Source organism: Chiloscyllium plagiosum, unplaced genomic scaffold (genome assembly GCF_037043375.1).
Source record: "Chiloscyllium plagiosum isolate Xiang-an unplaced genomic scaffold, Cpla_swu_hap1 HiC_scaffold_4, whole genome shotgun sequence".
NCBI lineage: Eukaryota > Metazoa > Chordata > Chondrichthyes > Orectolobiformes > Hemiscylliidae > Chiloscyllium > Chiloscyllium plagiosum.
This window is the reverse complement of record NW_028270142.1, coordinates 137,345,621-137,363,628: the sequence shown is the minus strand read 5'-3', so window position 1 is coordinate 137,363,628 and position 18,008 is coordinate 137,345,621. Positions and strand designations below refer to the sequence as shown.

The 18,008-nt window shown below is 44.7% G+C and overlaps 1 protein-coding gene across 1 annotated transcript in view; it reads left to right on the top strand.

The window, feature by feature from the left end:
• Positions 1–5,772: 5,772 nt before the first annotated feature.
• Positions 5,773–18,008, top strand: part of LOC122548764 (cadherin-7-like) — a 168,816-nt gene continuing 156,580 nt past the window's right edge. Inside the window, exon 1 of the mRNA XM_087986720.1 lies at positions 5,773–5,910. The gene's annotated coding sequence lies outside the window, so the exon portion shown is untranslated. The remainder of the gene's footprint in view (positions 5,911–18,008) is intronic.

The window sequence follows — 18,008 nt, the reverse complement described above, 5'->3', positions numbered from 1 at the left end:
CCTTTTGGAAATCTAATTGTAACATGCCTATAAGGCTTCCCTTTATCCACCGTGCATGTCACTCTTATAAGGAACTCCAATACACCTGACCTTACTCCATCTCAGAGATTGAGCAAGTTGTTCAATGCTGCAGGATCCTGGAGCTGATAGGGAACTCTGGTGTAATTGTATTCTTCCCCCAGTCCACAGCACCAATGGTGATATAGTCCAATCTTTGAATAGGACCTGCCTTTCTTTCAGGACTGTCCAACAAACAGGGAGGACTCCTTACTCCTCTGCATCATGGGATCAGTTATGAACACTCGAAAAACTGGAGAAGGACCCTTAAATGCAACCCTTGTCTGAATATGAAGAACTCTCATATTTCTCTTCTATTAGATCTAATTCTTCAGGTGTTCCCAATGCTGGTGGTGAGGGAACTAGGGTTATGAGCATCAGGAACAGAAGTAGGCATTTTAGCCCCCTGTGTCTGTGACGACATTCAATTAGATTATGTTTGCTTTGGCTTATTGCTCTAAATCTCTTCATGCATTTTTCCTACCATTGAGTCGAGAAGTGTTGAGTCTGTTTCCCACTTTCACTCAACCAGTCTGTCAAGGCTGGGAATTAGAGTCATAGAGAACTACAATAGAGATAAAAGGCCCTTTGGCCCATTGAATCTGCACCAGTCAAAACAATCCCTAACTATTCCCATCTCATTTTCCTGCACTTGGTCTTGGCATCACAAGTGCACATCTACATATTTCTCCAATGCTCTGAGAGTTTCTGCCTCTCTCACTCTTACAGACAATGAGTTCCAGATTCCCACCCCCTCCTCTGGGTGAAAACCTTTTTCCTCACGTCTGCTCTTTACCTTAAAGGTATACCCTTGGTCACCGATCCTGCCAACCCTACTTATGCCCGCATAATTTTATCATGACCCCTCTAAATCTCCTTTGCTCTCAGGAATACAACACCAGTCTGTCCGATAACTCTCTTCATAACTGAAAACCTCCAGCCCAGGATACATCTTGACAAATGTCCTCTACACCCTCTCCGGTCTAATCACATTCCTCTTGCAGTGTGGATTTCATAACTGCGTGCAATACTCTTGTTGTGCCCAAACTAACATTCAGTACATCACTGCCCTCCTCTGAAATTCTATGCTTCAACTAACAAAGACAAGTATCCCATAAGCCTCCTTAATCACTTAACCATTGTTCTCTCAGAATCCCTGAGGACCCCTGATTCCCCACCACACCATCCAAACATGCAACACAGTGAACACAGTGAGTAGGTAGACAGGTCAATGTATTTAGGAGGGGGGGCCTTTATTTTTAAAGGGACAGAATATAACAATAGTGAGGTTTTGCTAAAACTGTACAAGGCACAAGTCAGACCACAGCCACATTATCTAAGGAATGTTTGGTGGCAGTCCAGAGTCACTCGACTGATGCCGGGTATGGAGACACTTTCCGATGAGGAGAGTTTGAGTAGGTTGGGTCCGTACATGTTGGAATTTGGACGAATGAGAGGTGACCTTGTCAAAACACATGGGATTATTAGATGTCTTGACAGGGCCAATACAGAAAGGCTGTTTCCCCTTGTGGGAGAATCTTTGTCTCAAAATAAGGACTCACACCTTTAGTACAGAGGTGTGTAGGAGTATCTCCTCTCAGTTGGAATTCCTTACTGCAGAGGGCTGTCGGGGCTGGGTCATCAGTATGGTCATTGATAGACAGGATTTTTAACCAGTAAGGGAATCAAGGGTTATGCGGAAAAGACAGAAACTTGGATTCTCAGATCAGCCATGTCCTCACTGAATGGCAGAGCAGACTCAATGGGCTGAGCAGCCTCTTTCTGCTCCTACATCTTAATGCTTTCATATGAGCAGTCAGATGATCTGCATAGCTTCCCAACTTTCTCTGCATTATTCCCAGGAGATATTTTATAGCCTGAAGAAGATTCCTTTCTCTTTTTGACATCGGAAGTTGCCTGAACAAAGAACTGACGTGGGATTCTAAAACACTCCATCGCTGTCTTTGTGTGAAACCATGTTGAAGTCGAGTCTGTTATTTATTGCCTTCAGTTAAGAGCAGATATTTTTTCAAAAACTTCCCATTTTGATGGTGCAGAAGGGAGTGTCTGCAAAATGGATTATAAATTTACAGAGAGTTCTCTCTCCCGCCTCTCAAGAACACTCAAAGGCATGTTGGATTGAGGTTTCACAGCTGGTTCTGTTACTTCCTCCAACTTCCCTGTGTGAACCTCAAGGAGTGGGGAGCGAATTCCATTGAGCAGGCCTGAGCAGAAATGTTCCATCCTGTCCACATTGAACAGCTAAGGGGGAAGAAGGGACTTGCATTTGTATAGCACTTTTCATGACCTCAAGAGAGTCCCAAACATCTTTGCATCCAAAGAGAGTAGTCACTCACAATGTAGAAAGTGGCAGCAGCCAATCTGTGTACAGCAAGATCCCACAGACTGCAATGCGACAATGATGGGACAATCTGTTTTTTTTTAAATAAGATCAGTTGAGAGATGACTGCTGACACAGAAAAGGGAAAATTTATCCTGCTCTCACTTATAAATAGTGCCCTGGAATCTCTGCAGAGACAGCAGAATACTGCCTTTGTCTACTACTGCTTCTGAAAGCCGGCACTTCCTCAAGTATGTGAGCTGACGGATTTGCCTCAGAGGAGAGAGGGTTAATCGCTGAATATTGGCTGATGCAGCGACATACTGGCTTTCCTTCAGGGCCACTAGATACTGAACAACAAAACAACTGTGGCTGTTTTTATAAATATCCATCCTTTAGCTTCGGGTCGTCAAGCTCCCTCACTGACTCAGTATTGGCAAGCATTTGAGCCTCATACAATTCCAGGCGCGATGGCTCAGTTCCAAACAGTAGGTATCTGTAATCTATCCTATAGCAGAAGCATCAGGACTGAACTTTATCCTCCCCTCAGTCTCACAACCACAATGTCCATCTTCTCCCCACTCTCAGAAAAATGGTCCGCACTTCGCTAGCACCAACGACAATCTCAGGATGTTCCAAAGCACTGTACAGCCAATGACATTCACTTGAGCCGCTGCCATTTCTGTCATGCAACTGACCTATGCACAGCAAGATCCCACAAACTTTAATGACAAGAAACAATCTTGTGTTGATGTTCGTTGTGTGGTGACTGTATTGGCCGGGACACGTCAGAGATAGCCTGTGACCGAACATCCGCATTTAGTGATTGCAGATATGTATGCAAACAGAATGCTGCTGTAAGGGACTGTTCAGTTCTGTGGAGACGCTGGTCAAGATTAAATTGTTATTCAGAGAGCAGAAAAAGTTAAATGGTAGATTTAATGAATGCCTTTAAGATAGCGCTTTGCAAAGTGGGAACTCAAATATTGACTCTCCCACCCCCTACACCATCCTAGCTTTCCTGATCCTGGCACACACAGAGCGGCCATGACACTTTTCAAGTTGCAAATTGGGATCACAATGGAAAGGCCTGGGAAGCACAAGTTCATTCTTATTTTTTACAAGATAACTGAGGAGAAGGTTTAGAGAAGGCAAGAGAGTCGGGCAACCCAAACCATACAGTGTCACAGAGTCATAGAGATGTACAGCATGGAAACAGACTTATAATCATTGGCTAAAGAATGAGTTACAAGATGTGGAGAATCTTTACTTCCTACACTGTGTCAATGCATTATCTGAAATACTGACAGAGACCAGGTCAAGAATAAGGGAAGTAGTTTAGCACTTAAAACAAAGTAAAGCATTACTGAGGCCACAAGGAATAAACACGGAGGTGATGGATTGGTGCTGGGATCCATTTCTTTTCATCATTTACATAAAAGATTTGGGTGTGAACATAGGAGGAATGGTTAATACATTTGCAGATAGCATCAAAATTGAAGGTGGAGTGGATGATGAAGATGATTGTCTCAGAGTATAACAGGATCTTGATCAGATGGGTCGATGGTCTGAGGAGTGGCACAGATAGAGTTTAATTTAGATAAATGCGAGGTGCTGCATTTTGGAAAGGCAAATTAGGGCAGGACTTATGCACTTAATGGTAAGTTCCTGGGGAGTGTTGCTGAACAAAGAGACCTTGGAGTGCAGGTTCGTAGCTCCTTAAAAGTGGAGTCACAGGCTTGACAGGATAGTGAATAAGGTGTTTGTATACTTGCCTTTCTTGGTCAGAGTATTGAGTGTAAGAGTTGGGAAGTGATGTTGTGGCTGTACAGGACATTAATTAGGCCACTATTGGAATATTGCGTACAATTCTGGTCACCCTGCTACAGGAAAAACGTTGAGAAACTTGAAAGGGTTCAGAAAAGATTTACAAGGATGTTGCCAGCATTGGAGGGTTTGAGCTATAAGGAGAGATTGAACAGGCCGGGGCTGTTTTCCCTGGAGCGTCGGAGGCTGAGGGGGTGACCTTATAGAAGTTTATAAAATCATGAAGGTCACAGATGGGGTAAACAAACAAGATCTTTTTTCCTAAGATGTGTGAGCCCAAAACTAGGGCATAGGTTTAAGGTGAGAAGGAAAAGCTTTAAAAGGGACCCAAGGGACAATTTTTTTCACGCAGTGGGTGGTGCGTGTATGGAATGAGCTGGCAGAGGAACTGATGGAGGCTGGTACAACTGCAACATTTAAAAGGCCTCTGGATGGGTACATGTCTTGGAAGGCCTTAGAGGGATATGGGCCAAATGCTGACAAATGGGTAGATTAATTTAGGACATCTGATCGGCATGGACGAATTGGACCGAAGAGTCTGTTTCCGTGCTGTATATCTCTATGACTCTATGTCTCTATAAGTGGGACTAATTAGAACACTCTTCCACAGAGCTAGAACACAAGCTGAATGGCCTACATCTGTGCTGTGTGCTTCTAATTTCTACATTCCTGCAAGACTATAATAAACATGAAATCGTATAGGACATGTGAATCTCTCTCCTAATAATACTGCCAAATTATGGGTACAACCCTTTCTCTGAGCAGATACGATAAGGGCATTAAGGAGCTTTTAGATAAGCACATGAATATGAAAGGAATGGAGGGAGGTGGACCAAGTTCGATTTAGCGTCATGTTAGGCACAGCATGGTGGGCCAAAGGGCCTGTTCCTGTGCTGGACTGTGTTCCAAATTTTTGATTAATTGACTGTTTTTCTGTGTCACCAGAAACTTTCCTGACATTCCAACTAACCTCGCGTGTTTATATTTCTAGTTCGGCGGTGAATGGAAATACAGATCCCATGAAACTATCCTGAGACGAATACACAAAATGGGAGCTGTGTAATCAGGTTGGTGCTTTAGCTCTCTCTCTCTCTCTCTCTCTCTCTCTCGAGTTGATGTGAATATGAGGAGACTTAACACACACATATCAGTCACCAGTATTCTCCCAAACTGCCCAGTTGTGTTTATAAAAGAAATAATCATTGGAGAGTCAATGGAGAAAATCATCCCTGAAGGCAAAGTTTTCTACTGCTATTCAGTTTCCCTTCCTCACTGCAGAGTCTGTAACATGATTATTTGTTCTGTTGACTAATTGCCAAGTGGAAGGCACGTTTGTTGCACTTGCAAATTCTTTAGCACGAGATGAATCTCCTTCTCTCCCCAATAAGCTCTGATTCTTCTGTCAGAAATTCCACTTGCACTGCCCCTGCTGTGGCCCTGCGTTGTCATAGCCCACAAAAGTTCTTTTGTACCCTTTGAGAGTCACGCGCTGACAGGGAGCAGAAATCTCACCAAGAAGGAAAGGTTTCAAACATATATTGTGTCCAGCAACTTTTGGCAGCAATTGAGGATTCAGCTGAGTAGTTTGAGATTAGCAGAAAGTTCTCCATTGGAAATATCTGATCAGGAGGGGGACCCGAACGTTTCCAGTTCTGGCTCTGCCGACTCCACTTCTGGACACACAGGTAAGTTCCAGTTTGACTTTTTTGCAAACACACTAAATGTGTTTTGCACGATGAGAGAACATTGCAATTACTATAATGAGGTCGTGTGATTTGCAATGCACGCTTCCCAAGACGAATTTTCCAAATGTTTTGCTGATATATTCTTGATGTTGAAGACATTGCTGACTGTCTTGCAGTACACGTACAACAGGGTCTCAATGTTCTGGTGAAAGGTCACAAATGTGAACCATTAACTCCATCTCTCTGTGCAGATGTAGCCTGACCTGCTGATATTTGTCCCCTTTTCTGGTTATGATTATAGATTTTCAGCATCTTCCTTTAGTCATAAGGTCAGAACGAATGAGAAGCTGATGTTTCTCGATGTTTAATATTCTTCCCATTGAAGTCTGCAGAATTTCAAACCCTTTCTGGGGGTGATCTTTGCTGGCCCCATTGTCATCAGTTCTGAGGAAGGGTCACCACACCTGAAACGTTAACTCTGATTTCTCTGCACAGGTGCTGCCAGACCTGTTGAGCTTTTCCAGCAACTTCTGTTTTCATTTGTCATTGGTTTTAGGTTTGGAAGTGAACACTTTGACAATGTTTTTCATTCATTGGAAAGAAATACTGGTGTGTTAAAACAAAAAATCTCATTTGGCAATTTGTGTGAAACCCATTTTGTGCATCCAAGTTTGACTGCTGAAAGGCATTTTTCAAATATTTATATACCAGCCTCATCATATTAATGTCGACCATTTTCTTAAAAAAGGATCTTTCCTGATGTATAGGCAAGGCCAGCATTTATTTCCCACTCCTAATTGCCCTTGAAATGCGAGGCCATGTTTCAGAGGGGATTAAGAGTTCATCGTATTACTTGTAGCTTAGACTGTATAAGAATGTCAGATTCCCTTCCCAAAAGGACACAAGGTAACTAGATGCGTTTTTACAATAAAAAATAAAACATGCTTTGTCATGATCACTGTTCATCATACCAGATTAATTGATTCAATTTAAACTCTACTAACTGCTGTGATGGGATTTGAATTCACAAACTCAGAACTGTTCTCTTCAATTGATATCACAAGGTGGAGGTGCTGGTGTTGGGACTGGGGTGGACAAAGTCAAACGTCACACAGCACCAGGTTGTAGTGCAACTGGTTAATTTGAACTGACGAGCTTTTGGAGCGCTGCTGCTTTGTCAGGCGAAGGTTGATATCACCACCACACCTCCATCTTCCTCTCGGGGTCTGCACTGTCTAAATCGATAAAACTTTTAAGAAATAATGCAGAATCTGCGATTCGTGCTAGACCTTTAATTACCTGGAAATGTGGAGGCAGGTTGAACTGAGGCACTCAAGATGATAGGAATGGCGTGCAGGTATATGGGGAAAAGGTAGGAGATTGGCACTGGGCTAGCGAACAGGAACAGGCATGATGGGCTGAATGATCTTTTCTGCACTGTAACAATTCTGTGATTCTGCAACTACTAACTCATAATGATTGACAATAATGCTGAGATTTGAATTCGTTTCAAAATACATATTAACTTAAACTAGTTATAAACTAGAAATGGTAATGCTTGCATTGCTGTTGCAGAGACATCAGATATTGCATTAGTTAAGAAATCCGGCAAACTTTGACTAAAACTCATGTGTATTCTCAAATGTAAAACCCTCCATGAACAACTGCAAGCAGTCAGCATAATAAAACATAATTGTTTCTTTTGTTTTATTTTCCCATTACAAAGTATGCCTTGATGTGTTTGAGAGCCTATAACTTGGTTTGGTTTCATTAATGCATCTGAAAATGGGTTTATCATCATTTTTGGAATATTTTTAATAAAAGAGTTCCCACCTGTGAGTGATTTAAAATCACTGAAAATATTTTTTTTTAAAAACCCACTGAGTCAGTTAATCACTTCTTTGGCGTGCAGTGAACAGTCATTTTGCCAACTTGCTTTTTTTTCTGATGGATAAAAAGTTTTTTTTTCAAATTCATGAAAAGATGGTGAAGGAACTCCAGTGATTGACATTGAAGGAGTGGTGTCTATTTACAATGCAGGTGGTAACTGGCTTGGACTGGAATTTGCAGGTGGTGGTGTTCCCCTGCATTTGCTGCCACTTTCTCTTCCAGGTAGTCATGGTTGTGGGTTTGGAAGGTGCTATCTAAGAAGCCTTGGTGAGTTGCTGCACTGTATCTTATAGTTGGTAAATGTCCAAGTAAAGTCACCATTGTCCCACTGGACTACTCTGTCATCAGTGGCGAGAGGAGAGGTTGAGAAGGAGAGCCCCTCATGGCAGCCTCAGCTAAGTTCAGGAATTAAACCCACCCTTCCATTTGATGGAATCCCCACAATGTGGAAGCAGGCCATTCAACCCATTGACTTCACACCAACACACCAAAGAGCATCCCACCCAGATCCTATTTCCATGGCTGATCCACCTAACTTGCACATCATAGAATCCCTACAGTGTGGAAACAGGCCCTTTGGCCCAACAAGGTCACACCAACCCTCTGAAGAGTAACCCACCCAGACCCATTCCCCTACCTTATACTTAACCCTGACTAATGCTCCTAGCCTACACATCCCTGAACACTGTGGTCAATTTAGCATGGGCAATTCACCTAACCTGCTCATCTTTGGACTGTGGGAGGAAACCTGAGCACCCTGAGGAAACCCATGCAGACACAGGGTGAACATGCAAACTCCACACAGACAGTCACCCAAGGCTGGCATCAAACCCTGGTCCTTGGTGCTGTAAGGCAGCAGTGCTAACCACTGAGCCACAGTGCCACCTCTTTGGACTGTGAGAGGAAAGCAGAATACGCCAGAGGAAGCCCAGGTAGACACGGGGAAAATGTGCAAACTCCACACACAGTTTCCGAGGGTGGAATCGAACCCAGGTCACTGGCACTGTGAGGCAGCGGTTAGCATTACAAACTGAGTGAACATTCTCATTGCATAGGTGGGACACACTGCTGTTACTGAGTTGTGTCTGGAAATCATGGTGAAGTGATCAGTTAAATTGCTGTAAGAGTTGCTTTAAGGTGAACATAAAGAGAAATTTTTCCTGAGATGCAGTCCTATAGTTGCTCAAAGTTTAATTGATTTATCAACAGGTTCTGCTGAAGATTTGAATGGTGCTCAAAATATAATCAACTGAGCTTCCAATTGGTTTTGGAACTTGGAGTTTCATACCTGAGTTGGGAATGTAGGAAGTAGGAGCAACAGTCTATTTTCCCACACTATACCCGTGCCCAGTGATATTTTTACTGTGTAGAAATTTCTGGAAGGCAAAAATTCATTGGCAGGGAAATCTCCATCATTATTCAGAAAGACCCTTTGACAAATAAACTAATGCGGAGGGAGAGCAAGAAACACAGGAAAATTATGAATTTGGTCAGTAGATTTACATCCTAAAACTGGTTTAAGATCCCCAGTCTGAATTGAACTGGGCTACCCACATAAACGCAATGGCTCTGGGAGAAGTTCAGAGGCTATGAATCCTGCAGTGAATCACTCACCTCTTGAATCTCCTGTCCACCATCTGCAAAGCACAAGTCAGGAATGTGATGAAATATTCCCCATTTCCTTGGATAAGTGCAGCTCTAATAACACTCAAGAAGTTTGACACCATCCGGGACACAGTAGCCTGCCTGACTGGCACCACATCCACAAGCATCTCTTCCCTCCACCTCTGAAGTTCAGGAACAGCAGTTGGGGAGGTGGGGGGGGGGGGGGGGGGGGGGGGAGGTGGAGAGGGGGGTGGTTCTGTCCTTGTTGTGGTTGCCTCCTGCAAAAACGCTATCCCATATTCCCAATTCCTCCGCCTCTGCTGCATCTACTCCACAGAACACACCCAGATGGCCTCCTTCTTTAAAGACCAAACTTTCTCCTCCGACATGGTTGAAGATGCCCTCCAATGCATCTCATCCATGTACCACACCTCTACCCTCAAACCCCACCCCTCTAACAGCAACAAGGACAGAACGCCCTTGGTCCTCACCTTCCACCCCACCAAGCTTCACATAAACCGCATCATCCGCCGACATTTCTGCCACCTACAAACAGACCCCACCACCAAGGATATATTTATTTCCTTCCCCACCCCTACCAAAAAGGCCATTCCCTCCGTGACCACATGGTCAGGTCTACCACCTCCTCCCTCCCCCCCAAAACAACCCACCCTCCCGTCCTGGCACCTTCCCCTGCCACCGCAGGAATTGCAAAACTTGCACCCACACCTCCTCCCTCACCTCCATCCAAGGCCCCAAAGGAGCCTTCCACATCCATCAAAGTTTCACCTGCACGTCCACCAATATCATTTATTGTATCCATTGCTCCTGATGCGGTCTCCTCTACATTGGGGAAACTGGACATCTCCTAGCAGAGTGCTTTAGGGAACATCTCCGGGACATCTGCACCAATCAACCCCACCACCCCGTGGCCCAACATTTCAACTCCCCCTCCCACTCTGCCAAGGGCATGCAGTTCCTGGGCCTTCTCAGTTGCCACTCCCTTACCGCCTGACGCCTGGAGGAAGAACACCTCATCGTCCGCCTCAGGACCCTTCAACCTCAGAGCATCAATGTGGACTTCAGCAGTTTGCTCATTTCCCCTCCCCCCACCTTACCCCGGTTCCAAACTTCCAGCTCAGCACTGTCGTCATGACCTGTCCCACCTGTCCATCTTCCTTCCCACCTATTGGCACCACCTTCCCCTCCAACCTATCACCTTTGCCCCCACCTCCATCCACCTATTACATACTACTTTCTTCCCCAGTCCTACCCCCCCTCCCATTTATCTCTCCACCCCCGAGGCTTCCAGCCTCATTCCTGATGAAGGGCTCCAGCCCAAAACATTGATTTTCCTGCTCCTCGGATGCTGCCTGACCTGCTGTGCTTTTCCAGCAACACACTCTCAATTCACTTTAGCCATACCCCACTCAACAAAATCATTGCCCCAGGTAGATGATATGCGATTCCTCTGGCTGCACTGGTTCAGACTATTTGTCAAAATTCGTTCGCTCTCTGAAATACACTGGCTAAGTAAACGATGGGAGGAATCTTTCAGGGGTCTAAGCTATGGTGACTATGACAAAATTTATCCTCGAGTTTTACAAGGGATGCAGTGAAGCCCATCTTGCATTATCTTATGTGCTTTCTTCAAGAGGCGAGGTAGGTTTCTTGTGAGGCATCAATAAGTTACCAATTACAGGGGCAAATTATTTCTTAGCCTTGTTGATGGCCCAACTCAGCTGATTAATATTCAGCTTTGTATCTCACCAAACAAGGTAAACAGAATGGGTACCTGGTGACTTCAACTCACTGCTTGCTCCAAACAACCCACGATGTTGGATACCGAACACCAATATCTCAAGGGCATACTCCATGGCGACATGTACCTCATGTCCATGGGCTTTGGCATCCAAACTGAACCAGCCTCGGAGAACTCTCATGGGTATATTCCCAATCAATGTGCATCTGCACTTCGATGCTGCATCTTGGGACGCAATGATAACTATTGTGACATTGCAGCAAGGACATTGTGCGCTCTGGGACGCACACCCAACTCATGGACTGGACTAGGCTGTGTCTCCAGACTCTATCACTCACTGGCAAAGCACTCATGCACCCTGAGGCCAACTGGTTGCCTAGAGCACCCCTGCCCTGCATTGCTGTGCCTTGCCTTTTTGTGTTTCTCCCTCTCAGCCAGAGATACCAGGCTCCCAGTGTCACTGTGTTGCCCTAGCGTGGGCACAGAGCTGGGAAGCTTGGCTCTGTGGTCAGCAGGCCTCAGTCAAATCAAGGAGGGTAGTCTTTGTTCAGGGACCTCGGTAAGTCAAAGACAGATTTAGATACCAGTCGACATGGTCAGGAAGCTGCTCAGGATAGTCAGAGTCAGGAGCCTCTCCTCATAAGGGTTGAGCAGCTGAATATCAGGTTTCCCACAATCCACCTTCTGTTCCTTTTGTGGCTGTGTTTGTCCTCTAGAGTGAGAGTTGACGGGTGGGCAGGTGTTAAGGGTGATGAAAGCGGGTGGTGGAGAGGTGTCCCAGAATGCAGGTTCACACAGGGTTAATGCTGTTGGGGGTCAGTGTGAGCTATCAGAGGGAAGATAGTGGCATCTACTGTGGCAGAGTGGAGAACGTCATTGATCGTCTTCCTACATTGCCATCTGGAGGTGTACAGAGCAGAGACAATACTAACCTGGGTGGAAACTTGGAGCAGGCTGGCAAGTTCTGGTGTTGTGGCCTTCACTGATAGTCCTGTGGGCAAAGATGATGCTGCCTGTACACCACCCCATCCGGCAGGGACCACTCACAAACCAGGGTGCCATTCACCCCCTGCTTGCCGTGACAAGGTCAAGTGCCAGGAACCATGCGGGGGATCTCCAGACTGACACAACTTTACCAGATGCGCAGTGGCACGAGGGATACATACTGTGGCGTCCCGGCAGTGGAAAGTTGCTCCAGGAAGGGAACGTTGCAAGATGGGACAGAAATCGGATGCAAGAAGGGCTATTAGGGATGGGTAGGTAGTTTGTGAGGTGAGTTTGGAAAGATACAGTGAGAAAGGTTTGTCGGCCCTCACAATGATAAACCCCCCAGAAAAATAAACACAACTCGATCTGAGCCAGTAAAACATGAGATTCAGCCCAAAGCTGTAAAAGGATGTGAGTTCCGTGATTTTGAGCTTGTTCCTTCACTGTCAGTGTTTTAAAACCTCTCTCCCCAGTGATATTGTGGGTCTACCGATAGCACATAACTGTAGTGTCAGTTCACCACCACCCTCTCAAGGGCAACTAGGGATGGGCAATAAATGTTAACCTAGCTAACAACGCCTACATTCAGTGAATAAACAAATACATAATAAAAAGCCAAACTGCTTTGGTTCTTTTTTTAACATAGCACACAAAGCATCTTGCTATAAGAGCTTCAGTGTAAATGTTTTATTTTGTTTTGACAGAGAATTGAGTAATTGTGGCATCAAGGTAATACAAGCAGCTAAAGGAGTAACAGCATTTAAAAAATTTATTTCACTCAATTAAACATCGTAACCACCCAAGATGTGGAGGTGAAGGCCAATTGAGTTAAAATTTTTGAAATCTTAAACTTAGCTACGTTCAGGTTCGAATGTTCCGGAATATGGGGAACAAGCAGGAGACTGGCACTAGGGGATAGACCAGTGCAGGCACGATGGAGTGAATGGCCTCCCTCTGTGCTGTAACAATATTTATGATTCTGTCACCACTTCCATGTGATAGTTCAGTGTGGCTGATTTCTTCTGTTCCAGCACATCTCCTATCAGTTCTGGAGTGCTTTATTTGTTATCCTTTGAGGTAACCTTTTGCATGAAGTGTTGCCATGAATTTTCTTTTTCTTAGAGTTTTCTGTCCTCAGTGCAGGCAGAGGTATCAATTTTTCTCACGGTCTTCTCAATGACCAGCATGCTTGCCTCATGAGGACTGATGCTGCTAAATCTTTTTTATTACTTTACAGTGTGGAAACAGGCCCTTCGGCCCGACAAGTCCACACCGACCCGCCGAAGCGCAACCCACCCATACCCCTACATTACCCCTTACCTAACACTACGGACAATTTAGCATGGCTAATTCACCTGACCTGCCCATCTTTGGACTGTGGGAGGAAACCGGAGCACCCGGAGGAAACCCACGCAGTCACGGGGAGAATGTGCAAACTCCACACAGTCAGTCGCCTGCGGCGGGAATTGAACCTGGGTCTCTGGCGCTGTGAGGCAGTAGTGCTAACCACTGAGCCACCGTGCCGCTCACGGAAGAAATTCTCTCTTCAGTTCCCATGCTAATCACCTTGTTGTGTGTACAGCCATGTGTATAGTACACTGAACTTTAGGGGATTACATGGTGTACCATTTTTGAGGGTGGTCACCTTTCAATCTAACAAAAGGAGCTTTGTCAAGAAAGCAAGCCGTAGTTTTGTTCTGGTAGTATAGAACTTGAACATTGATGAATAAAGAATCATTTTGTTAATACTTTGCACTCATCAGGACAATTCACAAGAAATGCCAACATAAAAGTGAAAATGAGTTAGACGCCGTAAGAGAGACAAGTTCGGATGGGGAGTGGACTCTGATTGGTATGGTCAACACTGTGCTAATTGTAAATAAACAATTTGATGTACTGTTTGATACAATCAACCAAACTTTGGGATATACTGTCTAAATACCTGGCATCACATAAGCACTGAAATTCAGATACCACATTACTGTTTTGTGTGTTAGATAGATGTATTTTTGCCTTGATGCTGTACAATGTTAGTGGTGAACCACTTGTGCTGCTAAAGTAAAACAGCTCGCTTCATACAGAGCTCAAGATCTTGAAATACTTTACGCATCCAGGGTAATCTGAGGCAGACTGGGAAAATTTCAGAATCAGCGGTGAAGGCACTGGAATGATGGTGTTCATACATGAGAAGGAATCACATTCCCTTTTGTCCCTTCTGTCTTGGGAAATTGGTCTGGAACTGTCCTCTATTGTCCTTCACCATTCAACATATGCATCAGGATACCTACAATTCCACCTGAGATAAAGCTGCCAGGTCAGAAATCTCTTAAATGTAGCCCAACACATTTGCTCACTGGGCCATTTTGATGTCAAAATAAGGCATTTTCAAAGCCATCCCATAGATGATGACTATCCTAATTGGATTTCTCATTATATAGCAGGCAAACTCATGAATGGACCAAAGGATGTAACTCTTGAGTGTAGTTGGAATTGCACTCATCCAGGCAAGTGTGGAGTATTACTCAACACTCCTGACTTGTTTCTTGTACGTAGTGGAAAAACTTTGGGGAATCGAAAGTTGAATTCTCGCTGCAATATTCCTAGCCTTTGACTTGCTCCTAAAGCAATGGTATTTATTTGGTTGGTCCCATTCAATTTCTGGTCAATGGTAAACTCCAAGATGTTGATAGTGGAGTATACATTGATGATGGTGCCATTAGATATCAAGGGGCACTGGTTAGATTCACTCTTCATGGATTTAGTTATTGTCTGGCACTTGTATGGCAATGTTAAATGGCACCTATATCATCTGCAGACCTCACTTTCTCCACCTATATCAACCCAAGTCTGGATATTGCTGCATAAGGGCGCAAACTGGTTCTGTATCTGGGGAGTCACGAATGGTGCTGAACATGGTGTAATCCTTGGCGAACATCCCCACTTCTGGCCTTATGATGGAGGGAAGGTCATTGGTGAAGCAGCTGGAGATGGTTGAGACTAGGTCACTACCCTGAGGAAATCCTGCAGAGATGTCTTGGAACTGAAATGACTGATCTCCAATAACTGCAATCATCTCCCTTTCTGCCAGGTATAACTTCAACCAGAGGAGAATTTGCCCCCTGACATCTGTTGACTCCAGTTTGGCTAGGACTCCTTGAGTCACATATTGCTTTGATGTCAAGAGCAGTCCCTTTCACCTCACCTCTGGAAAATTCAGCAGTTTTATCCATGCTTGAACCAAGGCTGTAATGATGTCAGGAGCTGAGTGGCCCTGGCGGAACCCAAACTGGGCATCACTGAACAAGTTATTGCTGAGCAGGTGCTGCTTGATAGCATTGTTGATGACACCTTCCATCACTTTATTGATGATCACGAGTAGACTGATGGGGTGATAGAGTCATAGAGTCATAGTATCCCAACCCAATCTAGTCCCACCTGTCAGCACCCGGCCCATATCCCTCCAAACCCTAATTGGCTGGGTTGGATTTTTCCTGCTGTTTTATGTGGAGGATATACCTGGGCAAATGTCCACATTGTCAGGAAGGCGCCATTCTTGTAGCTGTGCAAATCATACATTGGATGTCTAATTCGTGGCCAGCTCACGGGCAGGCAGCCAATTAACTGTGCAAAGATTGGCAGGTGGTGATGGTGGGAGATGTCCGTCTCCAAGTGAGCATCCGGGCTGGGATGTCAGTCAGCAGAGGAGTTAGATCAAGCATCGGGAAACATAGAAAATAGGCATCGGGGTAGGTCATTCAGCCCTTCAAGCCTGCTCCACCATTCTGTATGATCATGGCTGATCATCCATCTCAATAACCTATTCCCACGCTCTCACCATATCTTTTGATGCTTTTGGTTCTAAGACCGATATTTAGATCTTTCTTGAAAGTGTTCAATGTCTCACAGTCTCTTGTGGTGGAAAATTCCACAGGCTCACCACTCTCTGGGTGAAGATACCTTCTCATCCTAGTCAGAAATGGCTTAACCCTTACCTCTAGGCTGTGACCTCTGCATCTGGACTCCTCAGTCAATGATAACATCCTTCTTGCATTTACCCTGTCCAGTCCTATTAGAATTTTGTAGGCTTCTATGAGAAAGCCCCTTATTCTTCTGAGCCCCAGTGAATATAACTCTGATCCCGTCTCTCTTCATATATCAATCCTGCCAGCCCAGGAAGCAGTCTGGTAAATAGTTGTTGCACTCTCTCCATTGCCAGAACATCCTTACTCAGATAAGGGGATCAAAACTGCACACAATAAGTCAGGAGAGAGCATTGTGCCATGGTCACTCTCCATATTTTTGACAGCAGGCCTGAAACCATAAATATCTGCATTTGATCATGTCCAAACACTGGCACACTCTGCTGCTCCCAACCCTTTTATTCCTTCCGTGTGCCATTGCTGCCATATGTCCATAAGATCATACGAAACAGGAACAGGAGTAGGCCACACAGGGGGTGGCATAATGGCTCAGTGATTAGCACTGCTACCTCACAGTGCCAGGATCCCAGGTTCAATTCCACTCTCAGGTGACTGTCTGTGTGGAGTTTGCACATTCTTCCCGTGTCTGCGTGGGTTTCCTCCCATAGTCCAAAGATATGCAGGTTGGGGTGGATTAGCCATGCTATAGTGTCCAGGGATGTGCAGGCTGGGTGAGTTAGCCATGGGGAATGCAGGTTTTCAGGAATAGAGCAGGGAGGTGAGACTGGTGGGATGCTCTTTGGATGGTCGGTATGGACTCAGTGGATCAAATTGCCTGTAGGGATTCTGTTGTATGACCCCTTGAGCCTGCTCTGCCATTCAATACGATCCCGGCTTATCTGGCATTCCTTATAAACACGTTCATGTGCTGTCCGACACAAAGGGTGGTTTGGAGCTCTCTTCCACAAACGTCAGTAGATGCAGGTTCAGTTGTTAATTTTAAATCTGAGATAGATATGTTTTATTTAATCAAGAGTGTTAGGGGTTATGGCCCAAAGGCAGATATATAATGTTAGGCCATAGATCAGCCATGATCTCAATGAATGGTGGAACAGGCTCAAGGGGCTGAATGGCCTACTATTTTGCTATGTTCCCTGTAACCCTGGACTGGTCAAGAATCTCTCTCTCTCAACCTTAAATATACACAAAGGCTCTGCCCCCACAGCTCTCTGTGGTATGGAGTTCCAAAGGCTCTCAACAATCTGGGAGAAGAAATTCCCCCTCAACTCAGTCAAACTTCAAAACCTTTCCCGTTCCGATATCTGAAAATAAAGTGGGCAGCGAGAGGTGACACATAAGTGGGTCTTTTAACAACCTTGCTACCTTGTTAATTAAACAAACTTGGAAGATGTGTTTTGCATGCATGCCCACAGCTCATGGCAAATGGCAGTTGCCAGTCAAATATCATCGCCATCATTGCCAAATTACATTATTTAATCTCACGGAGAGGTCGCTGGGGGAGGAGGTACCTATACTGTGGCCACAGAGTGCGACTTCTTGCATAGTTTATATCTCTCCCTCTCAGCAATTTCTCTAACTCCTTCTTCAGAAAGATATAATGAATGAATTTAATAAAAGAGAAATGGGAAGTACTGGAAAAATTTTGCTGCAGGCCAAAGACTCCAATGATTAATATACCCGCCTAGAATTCCTCTGTTTTAAAACCGTGGGTTAATGGTCCCACTAAAATAATGGAGAAAGGAACTTGAAGCAATAACGTTAAGCATTTATAAGTTATTGCCCCATGGCATAATGTCAAGGCAAAGAGATTTATGCTGTTCATGAGGAAGGATGTAATTCTTAAAAAAATTGCAGAAGTTGTTAAACATTGATGTAGAGTTGCACGAGTAAATGTATTGAAAAGAAAACATAAG